The 27,199-nt window shown below is 44.8% G+C and overlaps 1 long non-coding RNA gene across 3 annotated transcripts in view; it reads left to right on the plus strand.

Moving 5' to 3' along the window:
- Positions 1-27,199, plus strand: part of LOC310707234 — a 100,207-nt gene that overhangs the window by 21,422 nt on the left and 51,586 nt on the right. For 2 of the 3 annotated variants that reach the window (XR_014526397.1, XR_014526398.1), the window contains exons 3-5: positions 16,411-16,529; positions 16,649-16,869; positions 26,265-26,593. This is a non-coding gene — a long non-coding RNA (uncharacterized lncRNA). The remainder of the gene's footprint in view (positions 1-16,410; positions 16,530-16,648; positions 16,870-26,264; positions 26,594-27,199) is intronic. The other variant, XR_014526399.1, reaches the window with a different exon arrangement.

A 27,199-nucleotide genomic window follows, 5' to 3' on the forward strand; every position in this document is an offset into this window, starting at 1 on the left:
AAAAATACCGAAATCCCCACATTAGTTTATGACCTATGTTTGCTGCAGCTAGTCAGATGGTGCTTCCAGATGGGGGTGTTACATTATCATTATTATTATTATTATTATTATTATTATTATTATTATTATTATTACTACTACTACTACCTGATTTTCCTATGTGTTTTTTGAGCAAGTTAGATTTCATACGTTTCTATTTCCCCCCAGTGGTAATCTTCATTGCTATTCTCCTGCTTGTCATCCAGCAACAGTGGAGGAAATGTACCAGGGTTATTTTTTGCTTTTTCTTTTCTCCTTTCAATCATGCCTGCCCCCAGCCTCCATTTGTTTTTCTGTTCTGGACATGCAGGGAGGTATTTCTGTACCTGCACATCTTTAGGGGGGGGAAATCCTCAGGGGGTGTGAAAGAGCAAACATTAGCAGCTCTCTCCAGCCAGGGACTGTATCATGTTTCACAATGAGCAAAATGGAAGCTTTTGGGGTTGGATGAGGATATTCATATACCGTACCTTTATTTTTGCTTTTGCTTTTGCTTTTTACTACTGAGGTCTTCTGTGCAAGGCTCACAAGAGTGCTAAAGACCTTTATCATCATCATCATCATTTTAATTTTTTTTAAGGCCACTGTATATACTGTACTGCATTTATCGTCTCCCAGGTAATGTTTCACATTTACTGTGCAGAGATCTTGAGAGAATACCTCTTCCAATCCTTTAGCATGCAGCAGTTACTGGAAATATTGATTGATTGACATGTATATCCCTTCCTTCATTGCATATGATGTTAGGATGGGTTAACAATACAGACTGCAGTACAATAAAATAGGAGCTATGGTTACAAGAGAAAAAACAATAAATTGCAATACAGTGGAAGCACAGAGCAAAACACTGATAAATGTCTCCTTGTTCAGGCCATACTCATATCTGTTCTGAAAGCCTGGCAGAAAAGAAAGGCCTTCAGCTGGTGCTGAAAGATGGGCAACAGCAGCACCAAACAAACATTGGTGGGGTAGGTGCTCCACAACCAGGGTGATGTTATTAGGAAGGCCCTCTGGCAAGTCATAGATCCTCTGACCTCCTGTGTTGATGGAATGAACAGAGGTGCCTCCACAGCAGATTGCAAAGAACACAAGCTCTTTCAGGTAATGGGGGTCCCTGGCCATTTAGGGCTATAGACATCAAAACTAACACAATGAATTGACAAATAGATGACCCTCACTTTGGTACTGGGGATCAATGGAAACAAAATGGGCAAGTTGTTCTCAGCTGAGGAACAAAGGGAAGTAGGGGTGTCGGTGTGCTACTCAGCCACCCAGAGCGGCTGGGGTAACCCAGTCAGATGGGGGACATCTAAATAATAAATTATTGTTATTATTACTCCTACAGCTACCACTACTAGAAACCACATTCTGAATGCCACCACAGACTTGATAAACTATCTGCTGCAAAACAGCACTAGCAAGTTTCCATATTAGCAACGACTACACATATATAACAAGTTCATTTCACTCAGCAGCTCTTCTGCTGTAAGAGAAAATGTGGATTAAATGTAAAAAGTATGGGCTGCTGTTTGATGACAATGCTGCAATGCCAATACTGCAAAAACAAAAAACAAAAAACCTTGCATACATGAGTACTTCCGATTCCACAGTAAACTCTTATCTCAAGGCACTAACACTTAAACTGCTTCTAGCCCTCAGTATTGGTTTCATGATCCATTCTGATGATGTTGTAATTCAGGCTGTTTGCAGCCAGCAGGTTCCCACAATGCTGGTTGTGCAATTAGGTGAGACACCACTGGAAACAAACCAGAAACGTGGGAAGCAAATTAGGAATGCAGAAAGCTGTACCTGGGGGAAAGAGGTGCAACATCACAGGCTGTTTTGCATGTACGACAGCCATTTGTTTGGGCTATGCCACCTGTGCTTCCCTTGCTATATACAATGCCGCAAGCCTCCAGTACAGTACTGTATATGCTACATGCTATATGGACGTGGGTGGCGCTGTGGGTTAAACCACAGAGCCTAGGACTTGCCAATCAGAAGGTTGGCTGTTTGAATCCCCGCAACGGGGTTAGCTCCCGTTGCTCGGTCCCTGCTCCTGCCAACCTAGCAGTTCGAAAGCACGTCAAAGTACAAGTAGATAAATAGGTACCACACGGGCGGGAAGGTAAATGGCGTTTCCGTGCGCTGCTCTGGTTCGCCAGAAGCCGCTTAGTCATGCTGGGCACATGACCCAGAAGCTGTACGCCGGCTCACTTGGCCAATAAAGCGAGATGAGCGCTGCAACCCCAGAGTCGTCTGTGACTGGACCTAATGGTCAGGGGTCCCTTTACCTTTTATATGCAATATAGGAAGGCTGCAATGTGAGATCAACATATAACACAAAAGAGGGAGGATAGAGCACTTGCATTGCAGGCAGAAGGTCTCAGGTTCAGTGTCCTGTACTCCAGGTATGGCTGGGAAAGGGTTCTGCCTGAAGCTCTGGAGAGCCACTACCAGTCAGTAAAAAATTCTGAGCCAGATGGACCCAATAACATGATTCAGTGCAAAGGCAACTTCATATGTAGTGGCTGGGTCCCCTTATCTGACATCTGCATCTGGACAATTCCCAGTCTGCTCTGGAAGTGACTCCAGATTTCTGTCCCTCATTTTAACACAAAGTAACACACTTCTGGAACTGTGCTGTATAGCAAAAGCAGGCAGTAGGGTTGAAACTGAATAGATCCTGTCTGGATCAACTGGCAGCTTTTGCAGTGGATTTCCGCATGGGGCGGGCATGGAAACATTACACATCAGGAAAACACAGCAATTTCTGAAGGGGAAACATAAAGGGTTTGAGAATCCCTGGCTTAACTGGATCAAAATAATACAAAAGATGTCTTCTTTACATGTGCACCAGACTCTCAACAATACATCTCGCCCTTCCTTTTCATCTTTATCCAAGTCAATTAAGCATCTTATGAAGCAGAAGGCTTTGAGTGGATTGGAGCTTGTTCTTGCCTTGCAAGGGAAAATGGAAAGTGGGGATTCCTTTTTTCTCCTCTCAGCTGGGCTGGGCAGCAGCATCCTTTTGTGAGCGCCAATGATGTCATCGGTAGCCTGGCTTCCTCTTTCTGTCTCCCCTCCCTTCCCAAGTCCTTTAAGGTGGGGGAGGGAGAAAAGTCATTAAGCACTACAGTAAAAGCTGATTCAGGCCACTGGGGTTTAGTCCTCTCAGAAAATGCGTTTGGGAGGGATGATGGAGGAGAGATTGCAGAGTCTGCTCACTGCTGACCTGCTGAATTATGACTTTAATGCAGTCACTTTAATAACCCGACCACCAGATGCAATTTATGGCAGAGCAGGCGCCCAGGCGTTTTCCTTTCTCTGATTACTGCTCCCCTCCCCCAGCCCATTACTTCTCCCTGCTTGCTCTGCTAATGGAAAAATGTTATGTGTCTGTGTGTGATTTTTCTCTCCCTCCCTCCCAAAGCAAGACTTGTTTTCAGGAACTGGTGGGAAATGAGAACCTAATGCACACAGCCGAACAAAAAAATGCCTTCTTCTTCCCTCTTCTTTTCTAAGGCTCCAACCAGGAAATCTGTAATGGAGTCTTATCTTCTTGTTCATTCTGCTTCTGGTGCCTTTAAAATCTCGCCTAAGGAAAGACTGGGGCAAACTAAGCAGTGGCCTAACTGAAGAGGAGTGGCACATGCTAAAAATGAATGGTTTTTGCAACGCATAGCCCAGTGTTTCTGCAATTCCTCAGTGATGTCATGATATCAGGACTGGTGAGAGGCATTGCCATGTATAGACAAATCTCTTCAAATGTGTTTACAATGGGACATTTACATACTACAGAAATGGGCTGGATAGATACTAAATGTCTTTGTTTGTTTGTTTGTTTGTTTCATAAAATTGATACACTGCTTGATTGTAAAAAACAACAACCCTCAAAGCAGTTTACAAAAAGATAAAACAAGAAAATTGAGAAAAGTTCACATTCTTTAAAACATACAAAAGTTAAATTACTAAAACATACCTCAACTTTCTAAATTTCTGGGTAGGCTTGCCTAAACAAAAATGCTTTTAGCAGGTGGTGAAAAGAGTACAGTGAAAGTGTCTGCTTATTCTCAATTGGCAAGGAGTTCCAAAGTGCAGGTGCTGCCTAAATGATCAAGTTATTGCAAATGCAGAATGGGTATGAATTAATCTTTATTTGCGTCAGCCATTGGCCATAGCAATAAAGCAGCAATATGATACACAAAGAATAAAAATAAAAAGTCAATTATATAAAACACATTTTAGGGTTTTGAATCAATAGTCAAATCGTGGCTCTTATTCTGATTGCCCCAGTTTAAAAACCTTGCAACCTTTGCTGTCAGCTGTTCATCTTGATATGCCAAGAGAAAGGACACTGTGGCAGTGGATGGGGAGAACGGGTATTATGTGGTAGCGACAATTCCGCCAATGTTTCAATTGTTGCAACACCATCCCGGGACTGCCCAGAGTTGTTTAGCAATCAATCCATCATCCAAGGGAACTCTGGGAATTCTAATTCTGAGAGGAGAACAGGGGTCTCCTAGCAACTGTCTTAACAAGCTGCAGCTCCCAGAATTCCTTGGGTGAGAGGGGGAAAGCCATGACTGTTACCATGGTGCTTTAAATGTATGGCCTGAATGTGGCCACAGGCTTAAAAGCAGTAGCGCAGTTAAGTATTTTCAGACTCTAGATATAATGGCTTCCCTCTTTCGATCACTTTGCTTACTTTAAAATATAGCCACCCATTTTGCTGCCTGAGGCAATGGACAAGATGGTGCCACCCTCTGTTCCATTTACAGAAGCTAACTGGCAGTCGAACCTGACTTCAACGCTGGCAATGGGGCACTGTGCTCCGGTGCAGCAGGCTAGCCTGGGGTGTATATGAGAGGTCTGTGGCACGCATAGCTCTGATCTCCAACAGAGAGGAATGGCTGGGAGGGCTCAGGAGAAATGGGAGGAAGGGGAAGGGGTCTGTCTCTCAAGCATATCCTGCAAGTGTCCCCCCCCCCCAAAATGGGACATCCCGTTTTCTCATGTGAGCGCACAGCGGCCATTTTGGGTGCTGTGATCTTGCACCATTTTGACCTTGCCTCCTCAAAAGGTGTTTTTTCAGGGCCACAATCTTGCATGACCCTGAAAAACTGCATCTTTGGGGCTCCATGACTCACACGGGCAGGAAGATGTGCATCCTGTTTTTTTTGGACTCAAAATGTTGGGTGGTATTCTCTAGGTGATCGCCTTACTCATCCCAGTGGTAGACTCAGCCCTGCCTGCTGCATTGTGGACCCACCTGCTCATTCTGCTGAGTAGGGCACTAGGCATCGACTCCAAATTCCTGCCCTGAGAGCATCGCTACTTAAAAGAGGCATTCCCTCCTGTGTGACAGAGGAGAAACACCTCCAAAACGGCGTCTGCTGAGATTCAAAAGTACTGTGTGTTTCCCCCCCCCCCTTTCTTTAGAAAGCTATTATTTCTGACATGTGATTTATGCATATTGGACCAATGGACCAAAATTCATCTGATTTAATCAGTCAAGACTTCTCCAATCTGATGACAGCCCTAAGAAAGCTGGAGAATGTCCCCAGTTTTGTCTTCTGAACTTTGGATCTCTCTTTTCTGTTCCCTTCTCATCTAATGTCTAGGCTCTTCCTCCACAGCTTCCCTCTGCTTCATTAGGTAATTTGTATAACTATATTCTAACCCATTAACCTCCATTTGCTGCCAGAGGGTGGAGGGGGAGAGGCGGAAATCACAAATGTGTCACATTCTGATCAATACATTCAATCTCTCTCTCGTACAGAGATGGAAGAAGCTAATAAAGAAAAAGAAAGATTAAGTGCATAATTTTGAAATAACATCCATTGTTCGCTAAAGAAAGTTTAACAGGGAAAAAAGCCACAACCCAGGTCTTTGGTGTGTGTGTGTGTCTCCGGGATAAGAACAAATGTGTTACATTTTACTCCTCCCCACCCTGCAAGTGTAGATTGTTACTTCTTCAACAATGAACAATGGCATCTTTCAAAAAGCTTCCAAAAATGACATTTTCGGAGCAGTCCTCTGCAGCTAGTGTTAAATATTTACTAGTGGGTGAGATATCCCTCCTGTTACAGCAAATACAATTTTTCTAATGACCTGGATTGTGAACCCGGGTGGATAAATGTAGCAAATTCCTTTAATAATATCCTGCTTCTCTTGCTGTTCAGAAAACACTTTCCCCCAAGCCTTTAAATTTGCCGTGTTATTGCACAACACTGAGCACAGCTCACCCAGTAAAGAGATGTAGAATACAAGGTCAGCTACTGTTTGTTAGAGATAGCCATAAATTATGTTTCGCTTTCTGCAGGAATTTGAGCTGACGTTGAGAATTAATTGACCTTCTTACAACGTATTCTGTATCAAAATAACTATCTTGATCACTATAGTATTATTTTCTCTCCTCCAGAGAGAGAGAGAGAGAGATGCATTAAGCCAGCTCATCACAGTGGTAGCAATAGCCTTTACATTTGCTGTGGGGGCGGGAGGGGTGACTTGCAGCCCTTGGCATCATTTCATGCGGTGTGGATTTCAGAGATTCGGTTGTCGCAGCAACACCACACATTCACAGCTTTAGTCTAGTGCTTTAATGGCCATGGTTTCCCCAAAAGAATCCTAGGAACTCCAGTTTGTGAAAGGTGCTGACCTCACAGAGCTATAGTTCCCAGCAATCGTATAAGCTACAGCTCTCGGGATTCTCCATGACGGTTAAAGCAGTGTAAGAATGCTTTAAATGCATGTGAGGATGTGCCTGAGACCAAGAAGCACAGAACTGTAGAGTTGGAAATGGACCCTGAGATCATCTAGTGCAACCCTCTGCAATGCAAGGAATGGACAGCTCTCCCATATGGCGATCACTATACCATCTGTTATGTTCTGAGTTGACTAGGATCCAAAAGGCAGCAGCCTGATTGGTCCTAGAACAATAGGATTCAGAATACAGCAGTCTCACTGGTCCTAGAACAATGCAGCAGTATGATTGGTCCACAGGAGCCACCCAATCCAGCTCCAGGTAGAAGTGAATCCGCAACCTGATTGGCCTACAGGAGAATCCCAGAATTAGCCAATCACGTGCGGCCCATTGTGTAAATAATGTATATAAAGCAGATATTTTGGGGGAACTTTCATTCCTCACTACTATGAGCTGAATAAAGAGCATGAAATCCACACTCGACTCAGAGTATATTTCACAATCCTACAAGGCTTACTGTATTTATAACTCGCCTTGCCTTCAGGGAGTTCAAGGGGAAGTACATGGTTCCTTCCGCACCTCATTGAAACCCTTCAACAACGCTGTGAGGTAGGGTAGACTGAGATAGAGTGACTGGCCCAAGGTCACCCAGTGAGCTTCATGACTGAGTGGGGGGCGGGATTTGAACCCGAGTCTCTCAGGTTAGCCACACTGGCTATATACACTGTATAGGCAGGCAGAGGACCTGGTAGCCACTCTCTGGTGGCATCCTTATTATTGTTAATTAAATTTCTATATCGCCCATCCAAGGATCACAAGGCGGTTTACAACATAAAAACACAAAAATACACAGCATAGTGGCAAGCACAGGCAGTCAACCGCCCCTATTTGTATGGGGAGGGTATTCCGCAAACATGACAGATGCCGACATTGTAATCTTTTTGGTACCAAGCCAAAACGAAATTTGTTTCCTTAGGGCTCATCCAGACTTCCTTTTATGCTGTGTTTCTAGGCACAGGTCCATGCTTTAAAGCTCTGTGCCTGAGTGGGTTTTTCCCCGCGTCCTACATTTTATCACTGAATTGGAGCAAACAGCAGTCGGGTTTCCTGCAGATTGCTGTTTGCTCTGATTCAACGGCGAAACACAGTCCTGATCCAACAGCCTCTTCTTCTAGCTAATGGTTGTACTTCTGATTTGTTCATCTGCAGAACAACTCACTATTCTTATTTCCCCACCTCCCCTTTTACAGATTCATGCATCTCATGTTAATGCCATGTCAGAACGAAGATGCTGTATAAACTGATGCAGTGGTATCCAATTCTGCAAGGGTTTCTCTCCCTGAGCCTCCTGCCCCCCCCCCAAACCCCCTCTTGCTTGCAACATAAATGGTTGTGTGTGTGTGTGTTTAAAAAAAGCATACCTCTTACATCAGAGGTGGGGAGCTGGAAGTGTTTTCATTGCGGAATAAACTTATGGGCTGTGAAAGCCTGTGATTCAGAAAATTCGCCTGCAATATTCTCCTCAGCTGTTGCCATAGGTAACCAGCCTCTGCAAAACACTATTTACCCTGGAATGCAAGGAGACTTGGAACTCAAAAGGACATTCATTCCAGTTAACCCCTTCCTAGCAGAAAACACACCACACTGTGGTTTCAGCAGGAACAAAAGAAACAATTTAAAGTCATCATCTTTTATTGGCCTGGCAGGAGTTCCTGTGTCTTTACCAGTTAGGTGACAGACAGAGACTTAACCAGGTGCCCCCCTTTTCAATTCCTGGGAGAATTTTGTTGAATTCTGGTGTGCTGTGCAGGCTCAAGAGCTTTGTCCACCAAAAGATGGCCATCCTACTCTTACTGTACATTTCATCATACTGCTCTGAATGTTCCCACAAATCTTTGCTGTAGGGTTGCCAACTGACCACAAAACAGCTGCCCAGCTGGCTCATGAGTTCTTCTACATTACCTTGCTATGCAGAAAGGAGCAGGTGGACCCTCTCACAGCATGGAGATAAATACAATCACTAATTGTTGCTGATCAATCTATTCTTAAATTATTAGCTGTAAGGGCAGAGTCAAACAGTGGCAACTCTACCTTGTTGTACATGCTGTTATAAAAATGAATGTGGTGGAGAAATAGATTCTTGCTGCCCTGATCCTCCATCTATAGCCACACTATGCCTGCCAATTTGCTACCTTTCCTCTCTTTTTGCTCTTGGCTGTGTGGCCAGTACATTGATCTGAGTTGTTTGGGGTTTTTTTTTGCACTAGCACTGGGAGTGCCTGATACAGAGAGGTGCTAGTACCCGGAAACTCCAGAGATGGTCCAATAAATGTAGGTGCCAGTGGCTGAAAATCCAAATCAAACCATCTATGATGCTAAAAACATTTTAAACAGCATTATGACCAACCAATTCTTTTGGCAGTTTGCTGCCCTTTATCAGTACAGTATCTCAAAAACTGCTGCCAGAAGGAAGCTGTCCCACCCTGCCTAATTATAGGGCCGGGCCGGTCAACCTCAGCCCATCAGTTTAAGCTAACTGAGGACAGCCTGTGTGGTGTCAGAATATCAGGCTAGGACCACAGAGACTAAATTTTAAAAATGATAATATTCTTCACTCGATAATTAAGGTCACAGGGTGACCTTGGGAGAGCCACTATCTCTTAACCTGACCTACCTCACAGGCTTGTTGTGAGGAGAAATTGTGGTAGTGGAAGAAATCCTATACTTGTCGATCCATGCTGCCCTGATTCCTTGAAGGAAGGACAGAATGAAAATGTATATATATATATTTTTTTAAAGAAACCTTGAGTAATACTGAACTATACATCTTTTGAAGTGGTGTGATTTTTAACTAGCGACTGCGTTAACATGCTCATATAAGCAGGGTGTAGTGGTCCAACCCTCTGCAAAAGTGTACAGGCTGTCTCACTTTCAGCTCCAAACTTTTGGCACCAAATTTATTTTCATCACTTCTAGAAAATGCCATGCAATTCGGCAGCTGGCATCTTCATGATTACCTTCCTTCTGGAAGGGGAAGACTTTTCCAGAAACATTTTTCAAAGCCAACATCTGCACATGAGGAGGTGCATATTTGCCCTGTTTACCAGCCCAGGGTCTTTTGCTGCTTTGCTCTGCTCACAGATGCTGGAAACCTTCAAAGAGCTTAGCTTTAATTATTGCTGACTCACCTGGCCAGGTGTGATTCATTAGCCTGAGGCCCATTTCTTTCGTTCTGACCTTCCCCATCCCCCCAACCACACCTGCAACCCAAGATTCTTGTCTTCATATGAATGCAAATTTTTCGTAGGTCTGTTATGCTCCCTGCAAAGGTGCACATTTCACCCACCCTGGCTTGGATCTATTTATTTATTTCCCAGTGCTTCGTCTATACCAGTCAATTGTGCATAAGTGGGGGGAAGCCTGTACTAAAACAGATTAAAATCCAAAGCATTTCTAAGCATAAGGGGAGGTTTGTCTAAACAAGAATGTTTTTAGAAGGTATTGAAAATAATACAGGGAAGGCATCTGCTCGATATCAATAGGCAGGGAGTTCCAAAGATGCTGCCACACTAAATGACTGAGTTCTTACCAATGCAGAATGAGTATTATGTGGTGCTTGTAGTAGTGCCAATTCCACTGATCAAAATGGTCAAATGGCCACATATGAGGTAAGGTGATCTCGTAGGTAGACTGGTCCCAAGTTATTAAGGGCTTTGTATACTAATGGCAAAGGGATGCGGGTGGCGCTGTGGTCTAAACCACAGAGTCTAGGGCTTGCCGATCAGAAGGTCGGTGGTTCGAATCCCCGTGACGGGGTGAGCTCCCATTGCTTGGTCCCTGCTCCTGCCAACCTAGCAGTTCGAAAGCACATCAAAGTGCAAGTAGATAAATAGGTACCGCTCCGGCGGGAAGGTAAACTGCATTTCCGTGCGCTGCTCTGGTGCGGCAGAAGCGGCTTAGTCATGCTGGCCACATGACCCGGAAGCTGTCTGCGGACAAACGCTGGCTCCCTTGGCCATTAAAGTGAGATGAGCGCCGCAACCCCAGAGTCGTCCACAACTAGACTTAACTGTCAGGGGTCCCTTTACCTTTATACTAATAGCAACATCTTGAACCTGGCCCAGGAGCAGATCGGCAACTACATTTCAGATCTCTGAGCGCAGGTGTCATGACAAGGTCTCATTCCTGTCAGCAATCATGCTGCAGCATTCCAATTTTTAATATTCTTTGGAGAGCTTACTGACTTCTTTCACAACCAGTATACTGTATAACAAGTATACCAATTTTCCTTCATCCAGTGTTATTGATAACACACATATCAGCAATTCAGGAGAAGAGAATGATTTCCAACCAAATTGTTTACTTCATTCATTCAATTGTGCAAGAGTTCTAGGGTTATCACCTTGGAGGTTTTTTTTCCTTTTTTTAAAAAAAGGCCCAAAGGTGCACAATTTAACAATAAATAGGTTCTGGGCATTCAAAATCCAGCCAGGCCAGCCGGAAACCAGTTGGGGGGAATCCGGTCTGACTGGAAGCAAGAATTGTGCTGCGAGGCTCTGGATGACCAGGAAATGAACCCAAAAGGCAGCCATGGAATTAAGCACCAAGCATGAATGTAATTCCTTGAGCTGAAAGATTGTGATCTGTTCTCCTTCCCTTTGTGCTGTCCTGCCATGCTGCTAAAGAGGTAAAGGGTAGGCATGGGGGAGAAAGGGGACTCAGTTCATATTTAAAGGCAAACCTACTGGTACCTAATTTGCACCTTCCAAATCAACATGAGAACTGCAAAAACACAGCCATTCTCTGAAGTTCACACTTAGCCAAATGTTGTGATGCGTTTTTCCAGTCAAGCAACATGTACAAAAATGCATATGCTGGGTTGCGGTATCCATAAAGAGGCATATATTACTGAAAATAGCTTGCACCATGCACAATTGCTTTGCAAAAATGTGCATTTTGGGAAGACTAGCCCATGAGCATGTGTAGATTTGCAGAAACTTAAATTGAAATGTTGATGGATTTTCATGAGACTTAAAATAAATAAATAAATCAGAACGATATGGAAATGTGAACTACGAATTAGAAAAGCGAGTAACTGAAACTGAGAAGCTGACCTCAGTACTTCATGAATCCCAGAGGCAACAGGAGGTGCCTAAGCTTCACTAGGGTGCTTACCCCAAGAGCAGGCAACTGCCCCTTTAACTGATCTCCTCTAAGGATGCGCGGGTGGCCACTGAGCCTAGGGCTTGCCAATTGGAAGGTTGGCGGTTCGAATCCCCACGACGGGGTGAGCTCCCATTACTCAGTCCCAGCTCCTGCCAACCTAGCAGTTCAAAAAACACATCAAAGTGCAAGTAGATAAATAGGTACCGCTCCTGCGGGAAGGTAAATGGCGTTTCCATGTGCTGCTCTGGTTTCGCCAGAAGCAGTTTAGTCATGCTGGCTGCATGATCTGGAAAAACTGTCTGCGGACAAACATCGGCTCCCTTGGCCAGTAAAGCGAGGTGAGTGCCGCAACCCCAGAGTCGTTCGCGACTGGACTTAACTGTCAGGGGTCCTTTACTTTTTTAAGGATGCGATGCCTACCTAGGACACGCACCTGAAATATTTCAGCCCTCAGTAGGAGTTGTTTGTGTGTGAAGATAAGAGCATAAGATACCTGCTGGATCAGACCAAAGGCCTAACTAGTCCAGCACCTTGTTTTCCACAGTGGCTAACCAGATGCCTGTGAGAAGCCCACACAAAGGCTGTAGTCCTCTTCTTCTGCCCTTCCTCAGGAACTGGCATGCTGCCTCTGGCCTTAGAGGGAGGCCAGTCCAATATATTTTGCTCCCTTTGACCACAGACAAGATGGCACCCCATCCATAGTCCTCATACAGAAGCCAACTGGGCTGCCAGTCGAATCTTTCTTCAACACTGTTGATGGGATAGAAAGTCTCTTGATTGTATTTGTTTTAAATTGATGTTAACTCTTCAGAAATAAATAAATTGTTGTGTCCTTGGGCCAGTCACAGTTTCTCAGCCTCACAGCCTCTCTCAATCCCTCACAGGATTGTTGTGAGGAACAGAGCCTGGTATTCCACATTGAGCTCCTTGGAGGAAAGGCAGGATATAAACTAAAAATAAATAAGGGCGGGTTACAAATAATCTTAACAACATCATCTTCCACTACCCCTGAAGGCAGTAGGCTAGTTTAGCAAGTCCAGGTCAGCTGTGTTCTCAAGGAAAGGGGAATACCCTGGCCCTTAGGAGGAACAGGCCACAGGCTGTCACCACTGCCTCCAGCATCTACCACCTGAGGTGGCTGATTTACTTTGCCTAATGGTAGGGCTGGCACTGTTTGGAGAACAGGATGTCAGAAAATGTAGGAACAGGATGGACCTGTTCTTAATTCTTTCGTTAGATGGAACAGATTCCCTCATTGAAATAGGCGAAGTAATCTCATTTATTGAACTAACTTCTATCAACACAGGGGCATGCAGTAGTTGAAGCTCTGCATAACTCTTCATCAAGCTGATTAAGAGTTCAGTGTAAGCTTGTATATTTCTACTGCAACCACAGATTGGTGCAACAGAAGGATTTATCTTAACCTATTTTACATCTCGTTCTCTGCTACCAGCAGAACATAGACTATTGATTAAACAAGACCTTTCAAAACGAATTTTCCTTTAGGTTAACCTGCATGGAGAATCTCAGGGATATGTTTTATTTAGTGCACGTGAAACATCCACTGTTTGCAGGCAGGCACAGTTGTGTATGATAAATGCCTCCCACTCCATACAACTCTTAACGCTGCTGTGAAATTAAGACAAATTCTCTTCCTTGTTTGTTACCCTCTCTAGTGGAAAGGGACAGGTATTTATTGGGAGATGGGGAGGAGAGGAGAGGAATATTTCTTATAGGTTAGCACGTTAGCATGCCAGGGAATTTTCCTATGTGGAACACCATCTGGTTCTATGATGGGCAAAAGTGTTATTCCTCATAACCTGGAAGGGATGGTTTGAAAATTCTTTGCCCGCTTAGAACAAATGGAGAGAGAGAGTGAGGGAACACATTCTGAAAGAGAAGCCTGAGCAGCCCGGGCTTGGGCACAAAAGGGTTACAGGCTGTTCTGCTGCATCCTCTGGAGGCAGGCAAAAGCAAGTGTGAGACAGTGAGGTCAGCATTACCTTCCACTGCCTAGGGCCCCTTGCCTGACAATGCCGACATTCCAGCACATTCCAGCCTTCCACAATAAGAGCCTTCATTGCTCGTATTTCCTGACCCCTCTAGATTAAAGCATGCGAAGTTCGAGATATATATATTGCTCGGCACCACAAACGCACATAATACGTTGCACCAGAAATAGACGGATGGGAAACTGTCTGCAGCTGTTGCTGCATAACACTCATTATCTGTGCCAAGCTCATCAGCAGAGGGAAGCATGTAGGGTGAGGGGAGAGAGGAGGCAGAAGCAAGATGTGCAGCCCAGGAGTCCCAGGATTCACAGCCGGTGGGAGAACTGCCAGATTGCGCCGCACCATTTTCCTGATCCTGAAAGCCGCCTGAAAAGCGAAGGGAATGGAGAGATAATAGAGGAAGCGCGAGGTGTAAATACCACCCCTATTAGAGATATTGCATGTTGTCTGTCTGTTCAAAGAGGTGACCTTTTAGTTCAGCTATGGGACTCACTCACACAGGAGGCAGTGATGACTGCAAGGAGGACTATGCAAGTTCATACAGAAAGCTATCAATGGCTACAAACCTTGATAGCTATGCTGTGCCTCCCTGGCCAAAGGCAGTTAATGCTACTGAGTACCAGTTGTTGGAAACCTCAGGAAAGGAAGACTCATCTTGTGCTCAGATCCCGCTTTCCTGTTTCCTGCAGGTATTTGGTTGGCCAGTGTGAGAACAGGATGCTGGACTAGACGGGCCATTGGCCCAATCCAACAGGCTCTTCTTATGTTCTTTGTAATGTCTTTAAATGAAATATTTAAAAAAGAATATATCTGTGTAAATGCAGTTCTTATAAATTTAGCTCACTTCCTCACTAAAACAGGAGTGGGAAAGTGGATCCAGAGGTGGCCAACCGTTTGTGCACCCACCTATCAATCGATGTCATATGATGTCAGGTGATTTAAATGTCAAGGAAGAACTGGTAGCCCTCTCTAACAGGCTGTGTACACACCACAAAGCACATCTGAAGCACATTCTTTCCCTCAGAGCATTCTGGACACTGTCATTTGCCCCTCACAGAGTTACAGTTTCCAGCAACCCTTCACAAACTACAGCGCCCAGAATTCTTTGGAGGGAGAAAATTGAAGGCTCTGAATATGCCTTCAGAGGTATGAGGGGTATACAGTCTTGGATAATTCAAACCATGGTCCCAAAGGGAGAGTCTTCCTTTGCAGTTCAATCCAGGGCTACAATGACAATGAATGTTATTACGCCCATATTAAAGACTGAGGTTGGGTGGACTGAAATGTGCAAAACAACAACTTGCTTAAATCTTCCAAGAAAGTTCATTGCAGCACAGGATTTAAACTCGGGTATTTATATTATTATTTAATATGTTCAAGTGTAGTATGGCCTGCCTTTAGCTGGTATGTATTATGATTTTTCTTCTGTTCACCTGTCTTTGTGGTTCTATAGTAATTTGAAAACTAATAAAAATAAAGTAAACAAAAATCTCTTGGGCTTACCCCCAGCTAATTTTTTGATATGACTGCCATCTCTATCTCTTAGACCTATCCTCCTCGACTGTGTCTAATCCTGGCTATCAGCTACTATAAGCCATGATGGCTAAAAATAGAATAACTATATTCACAGGCAGTAAACCTTTGACATTCACTTCTCCGCGACAAACAACAGAGAAGAGCTGTCTCCATCATGCCCTGCTTATAAGGCTCTGACCGACTGTTGCTGGAAAGACATTTGCTTTACTATATGCACCTCTGTCTGATCAAGCAGCACCGTTCTTATACTCTTAGATTAAGAGAAGGAAACAGACAGAACCCATCAGTGCGCCCTAGATAGCATTTGTTTGTTTCAAAAGCCCGGGCTTTATAATTCTGGTGGCAAACTGAGGTCACACATTGTTTGGGGCTGTCGAATAGCAGATATGACACATGTTATAAATAGGCCATCTCTGCACATTGCCTCTTCAAGGTGTAGACTGAAATGTTGATGTTGAGTTTCTTCAGGGAGAAGGTATCAGATGGGTGAAGTTCAGGGAAATTTTTGTTGTGGTCCTCTCATCTCACTCAGGGGCATAAAGGTGAGGACCAATAGGCAGGAACAGCATCCTCTAGGGCCTAGAACAGACTGGATAGGCTTCAGATTTGTGGGGTCTACTTGGGTCCCCCCCCCCAATAAGAACCATGAGGTATGGTATACCAACCAGGGCCAGGTGCAAAACAGTGGCTCAGCCAGACTGACTTATGCTAAACATGAAGGATCAGGGTGTTTCTTGGCTCAGCCCAGGCTCACAAGTCCTTTCACACAAAAATCCTGTCCTGATTTCTCCCCAAGCATTCCTTTTTCAGCAACCTAATTTAGGAGGGGAAAGCTTATTGGTTGTTGCTCATATTAGACAATTAGGAGCCACAGACCCTTGCCAATCTATTTCAAATCATCCAAATATCTATTGACAGATACTGAACTACCTTCTGCTTACTGTCCAACAGTGAGGATCAATAGGTCTGGCCAGTTTCTTTGTGCCCTAGAATGACGTCCCAGAATCCTTTAACAGTTGACCTGAAGGAAGGTACTGACAGGAAGTCAACAGATTAAAGCTTCCTTGAAGGTAGGAATTTTGAAAACCACTGCTACCGTAGGAGATGCTTAAAAAAAATACAGTTGGACTTTCCCCCACAATGTGCTCTTCATACATTCTTCTTTCTCTCTCTCCCCTTCTCTTTTCAGCTTGTGTTGTTGAAGGCTTTGATCTCCTGAATTCCTGTGGGCAGCTCTGGCTTGAGCAGTCTACCCTTCATATGGCCCCTGACCAAAAGATCTCAAAGCTTGGAAAGCAACGAAGAGGGGGAAGGCCAGGCAGAACAAAAATAACCTTCCTGTAAAAACAGCTGTGTCTCCCTCCTGCCCACCCCAAGGCACATAAGGAGCCATGTGGACAAGTTTAGAAGGTAAAACTCTAATCGGGTGCTGGGAGGAGTGAGGCCAAAAGTTTAATTTAGGATAAAAATGCAAACACCTTAAATCTCTTAGTGTTAGGCTTTAACCTTACCTTGACTCTGCAGAGATAGCACTAAGGAAGGAAGGATGAGCTTGTATTAGAAACAGAATTCTCTCTCTCTCTCCCTCCAGCCCTTCTAAGCTGCCTAGCACCATTACTACAACTTACCAATGTAGAGTCAATCTTCCATATTGATTTCTCAGTCTGTTAAGGGTTGGGCACTCGTTTCCCCCACTGCTCCATTAATGTAAGTGTAACTGGAGCACTGGTGTGGCGCTAGAATGATCTGAGCATGCATGCTTTCTTTACGGTGGATTTAATGTGGGCACTTGGTCGCAGGTAATTCTCTGTTAAATCAGATTTACGACTGCACTATATCCTATGCTGCTTTTCAGCTGCTGCCACTCAAGGAAAGGCCCGAGCTGGCATAGCACAGCAGTGGAAGTACCATCCGGTGCCATCTAGCTACCTTATGCTTGCCAAGGGGATGCCCTTTGTTTCCTCCTTAGTGCAGAAAATCCTGGGTGCTTCAAAGCAACGCAAGTGATCCAGGACCGCTTCATTGGCTATTTAAACACCACGCAGACTGTTGTCAACAACAGCCCTATTTTTGTGTCTGGGGAGCCAGCAGAGCAGCCTCTACTTCTGTGCTTGGTTTCTGATAATAAGGAAGAATAAAAATAGAATTTGAGGGTCCTGAGATCCCATCTGTTGTATGAATCATTAATTAAGACCCAGCGTGGTGTAGTGGTTAAAAATGTTAAGAGCAGGATTGGAAAGAGCCAGGTTCAAATCTCCCACAAGTAAGGAAGCTCCTCCTGTGGCACAAGGTTTGGAGGGTAGAAGGCCCAGAGAGGCATGTAAATGGTCCGAAACAGCTTGAAGAAAAGGGCAGGAGAAAAATGCAGTCAACAGTAATAACCAATCAATATACAAATCCAGCCTCCGTGCTTTTAATAAATTGACACGGCTTCCTAGGAGCTTTCCGTTGCTATTTTCTACTGTTTTAAATAGAGTTTAAAAGAATACATAAAGCAAACACTCCAAATGCATACATACACATATGTGTACACACACCACTCTATATGTCACCCAGCATCTATTTATACATATTATTGCGATAAAAGGATTAATGATCACTGTTGGTTCTTTCGGCATGTCTGATGGATTTCCAGTCTCTTAAAAAATCAACAATGGATACTTTGCTCCCCATGTCTCACCCACATTCCTCCTGTAAGTTTCCCCAAGTACAGCTAAATCCCAAACTTCAACACAGGGGCCCATTATCAGGCATTTAGAAAGATCCTGCTGAAGGCCTAAGAGACAGCCTTTTCCGATGGTGGTCCCTCTTTAAGGAATGCTCTCCCAAAACAGAGTCACCTGATATCTACAATAACAGTGACAGGCAAAGGCTTTCCTTTCCCCCAGGCATTTGATTGTTAATTTTCTCTGCTGTTTGGAGGTTACTACTGCTGGTTAACTTATAGTGGCAATCATGCTGATATTGTTAGAGGGTGGTAGGCATTTTCTTATTATCTTGAGAAGTGGTATATGACCCCGTTTTAGTGCTTTGTTGTTTACTGCGCTTTTGAAAAAATGTCGTCCCCCCCATTTTACTGTAAGTAGCCTTGAGACAACAATAACATAACAAAGCTTTGTTCTGAATTCATATACTGTATTCCGTTAACCACATCCTTTCTGTGTTTGCACACTGCTTGGACCCCCCCCTATATATATATGTGCACTTCTTTGATTATACACTTCTTTGTGCACTTCTTTGATTATACACACACACACACACACACACACCTTTTCTTCAAGCTGTGTGTGTGTGTGTGTGTGTGTGTGTGTATAATCAAAGAAGTGCACATTGCTATCCCTTAATTTTGCTTCTTTTTCCAGCAACTGGAATATTTTGGAATATTTTGCTGCAGAAAACTGATTTTGGGTGTAAGCTGCTCATTTTAACAGCTGAAAATTTCCCCAGACCAGAATAAATTAAGTCTGGCCCATCTTTCTAACACACTGAATTTTCTATAATTAAGGGAACATAAACCCTCATTGTTTTCCTGTCATACAATCCCCAAACAACACATTGGATGATGATGATATTATATTATTATTATTATTATTATTATTATTATTATTATTATTATTATTATTATTATTATTATTATTTTATTCTGGATTAAAACAACTTGGTTTTGATAATTTCATCCAAAATGCAGCCAGAATGTGAGCTTTCCTTTACAAGGCGAAAGAAGGTGACATCCTGAGACAGATTGTGACATGGCAACATTAACAGAATGTTAATTCTCCAGGATTGGGCGAGAATTGATTTGGAATCGAAAGTGTAGGAAACCGAGCCTCAGTTTTCTCGTTGCCACCTTCTTAAATGCAAACATCCCCTCTCGGTTATCCGGGGGGGGGGGCAGGCATATTATGGGCGACTCGAGGATGCATTAATTGGGCAAGGGCCACGTTTCCTTCCTAATAAACAAAGGTGTAGGGCCAAAGAAGAGCAACTCCACGCTCCCTTGCCAGGCAGAGGCCGCGGCTGCTCAGCAGATGGATTGATTCGGGTGGCGAGAAAACGATATTTAGAGGTGCCTGAAAGCACTTGGCAAGTTCCAGGGGCTCGAGCCACCCTGAAGGGGCGGTGTTGTGTGTGCGTGCTTGAAACAAGCAATCCCAAAGGAACGCCCCCCCCCAAAAAACTGTATTTATTAAATCTTTCAGACAAAAGTAGCACACAAGCAGCATATTGTGTTTGGAGGGAATGAATTATGGGACAACAGCTGAGCAGACCAAAGAAGCAGCCGCCGCCATTCTGGCTTTGAGTAGCGGCGAGAGCGCCTGTCAAGGAAAAACTGGGCGCGACATGGAAGGAGGAGCCATCGCGCTTTTCCCCCGGCATATGAAACAGGGAGCCGAGTGCGGCAGATGAGGGAGAGAGATGCCATGCAGAAATCCCCCCTCCTGCCCAACTGGGAATCCGGTGGGGGGTGGGGGAATGCAGTAAATGGGAAATTGGTCCCCGGCACAAAACTCTCCCAAGCCTGAGGGGACCCGCCCGGATGGCTGCCAAAGAGTGAGAAAGAAAGGGTCCGGATATCGGGTTGCCTCAGGTCCCTCCTGCATACATGCATTAAGCGTCGCCCAGTCTCTCTTGATGGTGCAGCCATCCTGATCTGCTCCCCCAGAGCTGACGTGGAGATTATAGGCGGCCTTCGCTGAGCATTCCTTGGGATTTCTTGTCTCTTTTTGCAAGGCCGTTATGCAACATAAGAGCCTGCTTGCTGCATTCGCCGCCCTTTGCTTGGAGGTGGGGTGGGGTGTTACTTTATCAATCTTCCTGCCAGTCGTTCGTTCGCAATGCATTTCCCCCTCGCTTTGCACAAAAAAGTGCTTATCATAGAATCACAGAATTGTAGAGTTGGAAGGGCACCCTGAATGAGGATCATCTAGTTCAACACCCTGAAATGATGCTAAAAAAGGGGATACGTCAGTTGCGCTAGGGCAACAGAAACCTTTAATCTGCTTTAACCTCGCAAACCTAGAATCCCTCCTGCGATATGGTGACAGTCTGGGGCAGGGCCGGATTTAGGTTCGATGAGGCCCTGAGCTACTGAAGGTAATGGGGCCCTTTATGTGTCCAGCTGTCCTTTGTCAACAACAAGTCACTTTTTTGTGTTGAATATATGTGATACGTGATATGAATATGGTGATATTTTAGGGAGCAGGCTAGCAGGTGGGGCCCATTACTTACATCTTAGGAGCCTACACAACACATAACACTGTTGCTGTATTAGAAAATAAATAAATAAATAAATTGTCCAGTAGCACCTTAGAGACCAGCGAAGTTTGTTCTTGGTATAAGCTTTCGTGCGCATGCACACTTCTTCAGATACACACACATGAAAGCGTATACCAAGAGTTGGTCTCTAAGGTGCTACTGGACAATATATATTCCAAGAGCTGCATATATATATATATTTCAACTACGCCAGACCAACAGTGCTACCTACCTGAATCTAGAACTGTTTCTGTATGTAGGTTATATTTTATTTGTTTTTATCTTATATTTTGGAACTGTACATCCAGGTTTTTTTTCTTTAATTTTTTGGGGGGGCCCAAGAGACAGGCCCTATAGGAGCTATAGCTTGTTTAGCTTATATGTAAATCCGGCACTGGTCTGGGGTGAGGCACCCTCCCCGGTTGGTACATCAGCCTTATTCTCTAGTGAAGTATGGAGAAGCTATGTTAAGGCTACCAAAAATCAATCAATCAATCCAGGGCTGGTGACAGTGGAAATTTATTATAATTCATTTATATCTTTTTTAAAAAAGTTTTATAAAGTATGGGCCCTTGAGTGGAGAAAAGCAAGCAAAGGGAAGTGCCCCTTTGATGCCCCCAACATTAGAAGTAGCATGTAGGATCTGCAACAAAATTTTGCAGACTAAAAGCCCTACTCAGGTTCCAGCCGCTCTTTCCTAGGATATTCTACTATGTTCCCTAACCCCTCTGGGTTTTTATTCCCCCCTCACCCTGTTCCAACATTCATCCAGCATTTTGTGGCTGCGCAGCATGCTCAGTCCTTGCTGGGCTCTCTTCAGGGATTCAGACCTTAACGTGCCCTACCCCACAAATCCCCCTGGATTCCTCCAAGCCTGCAAATACCTTTCTTGTCTCTGTGGATACTACCATTTTGGCTCAGGATCCGCACGTGTAGAATGAGATATGATAAGTTGCTGTTGTTATTCATAAATAATAATGATGCTGATGATGCAGTATTTTTGCTTTACAGAGCAGCATCAAAAAAAGAGACAAGGTCCTTCACACAAGGATCTTACAGCTGAAATACATTATTCCAAACTTTTCATTTTCAGTCAACAGAAGACGGCATATATCAGTAATACTTGGCATCTCAGAAGGGTGCCATGCTTGACAGAACTCGCTGAGTTTTGCTTTTCTCAGGTGTTGTGCTTGGGAAAAGATGGCATTCCTTCCAAGAGCTGCATTCACATGGCTACTGACAGCTTCCTTTAAGCGACTGTGCAGCAAAGTGTTGAATGAAGTGTGAAAAGCTGTATTTTAAGGCCAGCATAACCAAAGCGTGACTTCTGGATCGAAACCAGAAAACAGAGGAAGGGGGAGGGGGAAAGTAAGGAGAATTCACGACCCCAGGGTTGGCCTACTTTCAGACTGAGTTGCTAGTTCTTGATTTCTTACAGTAGCCACAATCCATTCAAAGCCTCTTCTGTCAAGAACAGCTTTTATTTTTATTCGGATGAGCGAGTTATTATGTGCTAGATTCATTGGTAAACTGTACATGTAAGCACAGCCAATACGTCACGGCCACACTGTTTGACCAAGGGCAGAGGATGCCGATAATCCCTGGATCAGCTGTCCCAACTGAAAACAGGAAGAAGGAGGCCTGGACGTTTCTTTAAATGAGCAAATCGGATGAGGCTCTGGCAATGCTGACTTACACTGAGTCAGCAGAACCACACAACTCAACAAAGAATATTTATTCACACATGAATTATTCAGCCGGCTTGAATAGCATCTCTGCAACAGCAATTCTGCAAGCAAGTTATTGCATACACATAGGCAGTCGTCCAACCACAGCTGCAAAGCGGAATCAGGATAGTTCTCTTGACCAGTCAAGTGGGGGAGAGGAAGCCTCTTGCTTCTGGGAGCCGCTGAGGCAAAATAGTAGTCAGAGCTTCCTTTGCAAAGTGCTGGAAGTCAGCAAAATGACACGGAAGTGAGCTCCTTTTTATTTAGCCTCATGTGAAAGTTTTCTGTGACAAATTGAGAGGTTTTTACCTATGCACCACCCCGATTTTAATTTTAAAGAGACTTTTGAGCAAACTTCTGTTCAGGAGGCTAAGATCCGAACCAACAGACTGAAGTTACACAAAAGGATATTACAACTAAACATCAGGAAGAACTTTCTGACCATAAGAGCTGGTTCAACATTGGAACAGACTCCACTGAGAAGTGGCGGACTCTCCTTCGTTGGAGGTTTTTAAGCAAAGGTTGGATGGCCATCTGTCATGCATGATCTAGTTGAGATACCTGCAGTACAGGGGGTTGGACTAGATGACATCCAGGGGTTCCCTTCCAACTCTACAATTCTATGATTCTATTGTATCTTTTTAATAGACTCAAGACAGACCCACAGAGCTGGAAGAAGCCTTGAAGAAGCTGAGAGGAGCCCTCACCAATTTGGTTCCAGTCAAGAGGTTTCAGGTTTCGGCTCAGTCCTGGTTCACTGAAAGACAAAACCCTTTCTGAACTGATTTTAAGGATAGGTTTAGATTCTGTGTGATTCCCTAGGTGGTTACCATGCACATTTTACAGGCTATATACTGAAGCATAGAAAGCGAGAGGGGCTACAACTTGCTGGAAACCCTCCAAAAAACAATTGCCTACTTGAGGGACTGAAACCCAGGTCTCCCAGATGGGTGTGCACTTCACCACATACCATCTCTGTTTCACATATTTAGGCTGCATGCATAATATTCATCTGGATGGAGGCATATTTTCCACAATCTCTGAAGTTGCTTTTCTTGGCCGGACTACTGTCTGGCCAGAGAAGAGACCCAAAACATTTGTTTGAAGTAGTAGCGAAGCTTTGGCAACCCTAAACGAGGAAAAGGTCGGAACGTTTCAAGAAAGTGTTGGGCTTTGCTTTCTCCAGACAGAGCCCAGTTGTTGGTGATGTCTCTCAATTTCCCCCTGCACATGGAATTTAGGCTTGGCATGAGTTTCGCAGCTGCGGTTGCTGCCGCTAGCCTTGTATGCAAGCGAGCTGTTTCCCAAGTCCTGGTCACACATTCATGGCCCTTTTCCTGCTTTGATGCTTGTTCAGATTCCATTAGGATTTAATGAGGAACCCACCAGCCTTGACAAGCAGAGCGGCTGACTCATGGCTGAAACCAAGGGCAAGCCTGAGATTGGGAATTATCCAGCAAATTAGTTTGTCACCTTTGGCTCTGCGTTCGTCTGCACAAAAGCATGGGCCTGGTTCCACCCTCTCCCTGGCCCCACAAACCCAGAGGGAGCTTGTGTTAGCACGATCACTGCAATATTGCAAGCAGGAACCTCTTGAAATTCTCCCTATTTGTGGAGAGAGGAACTGGGAGGATGATTTCTCTTGCATTGATAAGAAATTCTCCCAACAGCTCCTTATTTATTTATTACATTTCTATACTTCCTTTCTGGCAAGGGCACCCGAGGCAGTTTATCAATTTAAAATATTTTTTTAAAAATACATTATATAAAATGTAAAGTTGTCCCTGTTGGTGGGGGGCAGGCTGAGGTCGTCTTTGGCTGCTTGCCTGCCTCCTTTTGCTCTCTTCTGCCTCCCCACAGGACAGATGGTGTCCATTTCTTGGGGTGAGGGATGCAATTCAACAGGCAGCAGTTCAGCAGCTTTTATCTTCTCCAAAGGATTGTTTTGTTTTTGTTCTTTGCTGCTATTGCAAATAGCAAGAGCAGCAGTGTTGGCTGCCTGGCTGCCATCTTGTCTCTTTTATAAAGCTCCAGACCTCACATCATTCCAGGGCCTTTAGGGTGGTGGTGGTGGTGGTGGAATTTCAGCTTCCACAAAAAAATGGTGGAGAATATATTTGGAGAGTATTCTACAAGGTGGCCATTTTTTTTAGGAGGCAGCAAACGTTTGTCAGAACTTTTGTCAGGAAAATGTCTTCTGAGAAGTTTTGGGAGGTAAGAACATTAGAAGGAAGGTGGGAACATCAGGCGATTCCTGCTGGATCAGACCCATCCAGCATCCTGTTCTGTGGCCAAGCAGGACCTGAGCACAACAGCACTCCCGCCGTGGCCTGTGCTGGAAATTTGCTTTCCACTCTCAGGTGGTTTCCTTTCTCTTGTTTGCAGAGCCACAAAGATATGGGCTCTTTTCTCCACAGGCAGGGACAATCTGGGTCATGCCTCCAATTTTAAATATTCACTACTTCTTAAAAAAGAATTATCTCTCTCACCCTCAACGTATGCCAAACTGCCCAGTAACTTCACACTTGAAGTTCTACACTTTGGTTTTAATACACATTTTTGTTTTGTTAAGTAAACTGGTTTACAGCTTGCAGTCATGCATGTAAGACACGTCAAATGAACGCTTGTCATGTTCACACATCGCATTTTAAAGCGTACTCTTAAAACAGCCTCGGTGTACACACACAAATTGCTGCTTTATGAGAATTGGCCCTAAATTTGTCTGCTCAGACCATGGATGCCAACATCTAAAGCTGCAAAGTTGTTGAGGAAGACATTGCTTGATACCTATTAATAGCCTAATGTTTTAGTTACAGAAAGGTAGCCGTGTTGGTCTGCCATAGTCAAAATATCTGAAGAAGTGTGCATGCACACGAAAGCTCATACCAAGAACTAACTTAGTTGGTCTTTAAGGTGCTACTGGAAGGAATTTTTTTATTTTGACTAATGTTTTAGTGTTATGCTTCTATTGCATCATGCAATTGCTTTGGGATGTTTCACAGTAATCAATTTGTAAATGAAAGAATGGATAAATTTGCTATCCTGTCGTTCGGTCAAGGGAGACCCAAACATGGCCTACAGGTGAGGGAACAACTGCACTTTGAGATGAAACAACTGACAATACCTGTGTGGTTTAAATCAGCAGTGTTTACACAGCCTTTGTCCTCAGCAGGGCTGGCATCAGCACCCAAGCTGCTAACAGGGTCAGCTATTGACCCCTGCCCTAGCCCCGTTTTAAAGTCTTGCTGCCATTTTAATTTCCCACAGTTCTCCTGATGTGGCATTGCTTCATTGCACTGCAATAATTTTTAAATGGCAGCTACACAATGCTGCTGGGACACAGGTGGCGCTGTGGGTAAAAGCCTCAGCGCCTAGGGCTTGCCGATCGAAAGGTCGGCGGTTCGAATCCCTGCGGCGGGGTGCGCTCCCGTCGTTCGGTCCCAGCGCCTGCCAACCTAGCAGTTCGAAAGCACCTCCGGGTGCAAGTAGATAAATAGGGACCGCTTACCAGCGGGAAGGTAAACGGCGTTTCCGTGTGCGGCTCTGGTTCGCCAGAGCAGCGATGTCACGCTGGCCACGTGACCCGGAAGTGTCTTCGGACAGCGCTGGCCCACGGCCTCTTGAGTGAGATGGGCGCACAACCCTAGAGTCTGGCAAGACTGGCCCATACGGGCAGGGGTACCTTTACCTTTTTACACAATGCTGCTAGTGTTGGGGCACAAAGTACTGTTAGGTGAGGGCCCACCTGAAGGCACTTTGTCCTTCAGATCAGGAGCAGAGCTTGTCTCCCAGCCATCTCTTGTCCTACTCTCACCCGGGCAGGGGCTGCGTCAAATGACAGCGGAGGAAGCCTAGTTGAAGAAGGAAAACAACAACAGCCAGCATAAGCTCAGCCTGACCAATCTGCTCCCTTCCTCAACTATCCCTGGCTGGCGAGCCTTTGGATCAAAAGCTGTCCTAGACACAGATCCTCTGAATGGAGGTGGTCACCCACAGCCACCACACAAGGCTCTGGGATGAAGGGAAGGCCGGAAGAATAAAGGCGTCCGCTCCCCGATTGCACTCCTCCCTGCAAGCTGGCCTCCCTGATGCTGAGTCAGCAGCGTCTGACAAATTAGTCAACAGGATGACTGCTGGGCTCCCGGCTTCTGGTAATTAACGTTGACAAAGCTCTGTGTGTATGTTTGCTTCTGCGCCTGCTCGCTTCCCAGGCAGGAGGAGAGCCGCCAGGAGGGGAGAACGGAGGGGAGAGAAAAATGGAGCAGTGGCTGCTGATGCTTCCTTTGCAAAGGCTGGGAATTTACATTTCCAATCCCAAGACAGGCAGCCACAGCCACATGGCTTTGCTTCCAGCCCTTCCTGCATCCTTAAGGGTCCAGGTGGGATGAGGGCAGGAAGGGATGAGGATGGTGAAGGGTTAAAACAGCCCGGAGAGGCAGCTTACAGCTCAAGCAGACACAAGCGCCCTTGTAAAACACAGGCCTGGACGCAGGAAGTGCACAATTCGAAGCCTCCGCAAGGTTGCAGAACAGGATGTTAAATGTTCCGAGCTGAGATTTGTCTCTGGTTGGGCTCTGAGGTTATTTCCTCAAAGCGCTCTGTTAAGATCATGACCTCTGAGATGCACAATGAGGCTGTTGGCTTTGAAGCTTCTGATTCTTTTGCTGCTGTTGTTTGAGTCGTGTGAATTTCTCTCCCCAGCGTGGAATGCTAAATTGCCTGCGGTCTGCGGATGAGAGGCCCCAGAAGCAAGAGAG

The sequence above is a fragment of the Podarcis liolepis genome, assembly GCF_965112155.1.
Source record: "Podarcis liolepis genome assembly, chromosome: 1".
NCBI lineage: Eukaryota > Metazoa > Chordata > Lepidosauria > Squamata > Lacertidae > Podarcis > Podarcis liolepis.